Raw genomic sequence first — 2,500 nt, forward strand, 5'->3', positions numbered from 1 at the left:
TTAGGGAGGGGAATGAAACACTTGTCTTTCACAATCAATTCTTTCTTTTTTTTATGTTTAGGACACGCGAAGCGAGAGCGAAACTCGCTATGAGGAGAAGACTCGGCAAGAGAGGTTTGAACAAGAGGAACTGCCGTCTAGTTGAGTTTGATCATTCTCTCTTTCTATCTCTCTTTCTTTCAAGAGCTGAATAAGGGCATATCCGCAAGGAGAGAGAAATCGGACTTTCTTCTTTACCCCCCTCATTATTCAAGACGTGAATATAAAGTGTATTGTACTCCCTTGGATCTTTTCCGGGATCTTTACTCGTCGTTGATCAAGGAAGCTAGAAGGAAGATGGGTGGTAGGGTGAATGGACATTCGTATCCTCTCCGACTCGTCGGTTAGGAGAGTAGCGACCAAAAAGAAATCATTATACAGGATAACTGCTGTAGAGATAAAATGTAGGAAGGAGAAAGTTGGTTTCAATGAGTCATGTGAATTGTAGAAGAAATAGGTAAACAAGGCGGGTTAATATATATACGTTGAAAAGCAAGGGATAAATTGAACGAAATGAAGAGCAATCCAGAATCCTATTTTGTATACTATAAGAAAAAGGCACTGAAAACTTGGAAACGGAAGATGTTGTAACTGATATGGGTAGTCACACATTAGGCAAAATGGTGTAGTGGTTGGGCCAGGTAGCTTCTTCTTTTGAACAGCATTTCATTCTGTTTTGGATGCTTTCTACTATGGTTTCAAGTGATCAAAGAAGAGTTTATTTCCACTACTCATATCACATCTTATGTGTTGATGCAAGCTGACTAAATCAATAAGATGGTATTCGTATTTGATTAGACAAGATGGTATTCTTCTTTATTCCGGAGCACAACAATCCGGATCTCTATCTTATAGCTTATCCTTCCTATTCTGTATGTATTACGGTCATGTCAAGTCAATGGTCTGTCTGCCCTGCAACCGGTCTTGAATGGCTTCAGTGAATTGTTTGCTGAGCCTACAGAGTGACCTCCTAGGAGGACAATAGACCACAAAATACCCTTACTACCAGGCACTAAACCTGTCAATCATTAGAGAAGGGACAGAGTTCAAGATAAGACTATCTTGCCTGTTTGTGTAGAGAGAGTACCGGGTATTCCGATGGTTAAAGATTCAAGTCTAGTGGCAAAGGGGGACAGCTTTGGCCTGCAACCGTTTCCACTTTACGGCCCACAGCTTGTGTTCTTCGGTATTAATTCGGTTTCTGTTTGTTTGGCTTGTCTCGTGCACCACCTGAATTGAATCATAGTAATGGGACTTTGGTAATCCAGTGATGAAGTCAATGCTGATAATGGACCATGCTTCATCAGGAATGGGTAGAGGATCGAAGAGGCCAGGAGTTTTTAATGTTCTACCTTAGCTTGCTGACAGATTTGACACTTGTTGACAAAAGATTCCACTGATTGAAAGATTCCTGTCCAAGCAAATAGTGCCTTGATGCGGTGATAAGTAGCAGTAATGCCAGAGTGGGCACCAATACCACTGGCATGAAGTGCTTGCAAGATGTTTTTTTTCATTTAGAAGTTTGCACCAACCCATACTCTTCCTCTATATCGAATGACCCCATTATGCAATGATATTTGCTATTCTTGTGAGTGCTCAGGACTGCCAATTCAGATAGTAAATTTCTGGTGAATGTGTCTTTGCTGTACCCTGCAACAATATCAGTGAGCCATTGTGGTTGACAGGAAGTAATGGCATTGAGTTCATCTGGCTCATGTAATCTAGATAGTGGTGCATCAGCTGCCCTATTCTCTGAGCCTTTATTGGATGGTATATTGTAATCCCATGAGCTTGAGGAAAGGAAAGCTTTGTGCTGCATTGGTGTTTTAAGTCTTTGAGCAGTCAAATGAGCTAAGCTCCTGTGAATGAAACGCCTGTCCTGCTAAGCCCAAACTCTAATGTGCTTGACTTGGAAGTAGGCCACTCTTTCACTGTGAGGATCTTCTTTTAGTCTGTAGCCACCCCTTGCCCACTAATGACATGACCCAGGTATTCTATACTGTGGTTGAGCAAATGAACATTTATTCAACTTCACATATAGTTGATTCTGCTTCAGAAGGTCAAATACTTGCTGCAAATGGGTGACATGATCTTGCAAGGATTTGCTGTAGATTAAGATGTCATCAACAAAAACAAGTACACAAACCCTAGTCAGCTCAGCCAGAATTGTGTTCATAGCACTCTGGAGGGTGGGTGGTGCATTTGTGAGCCCAAATAGCCTAAAATTCATAGTGACGTGGGGTCTTGATGCCGTTTTGTATTCGTCTGCTTCATGTAATCTTATCTGATGGTAACCAACTCTCAGATCCAGCTTAGTAAACCAAACAGCACAAGATAACTCATCCAACAATTCTTCAACTACAGGCAATGGGTATTTTATTAGACGAATCCATCTTATTTCCTTATTTCTCTGTTTTGGTAGCAGGAGAAGTAGTTTGTTCAGACCCGGACTTCAAAGTAG

The sequence above is a fragment of the Triticum urartu genome, unplaced genomic scaffold (assembly GCF_056163025.1).
Source record: "Triticum urartu cultivar PI428250 unplaced genomic scaffold, HENAU_Tu73 scaffold216, whole genome shotgun sequence".
In the NCBI taxonomy this organism is placed as follows: Eukaryota; Viridiplantae; Streptophyta; class Magnoliopsida; order Poales; family Poaceae; genus Triticum; species Triticum urartu.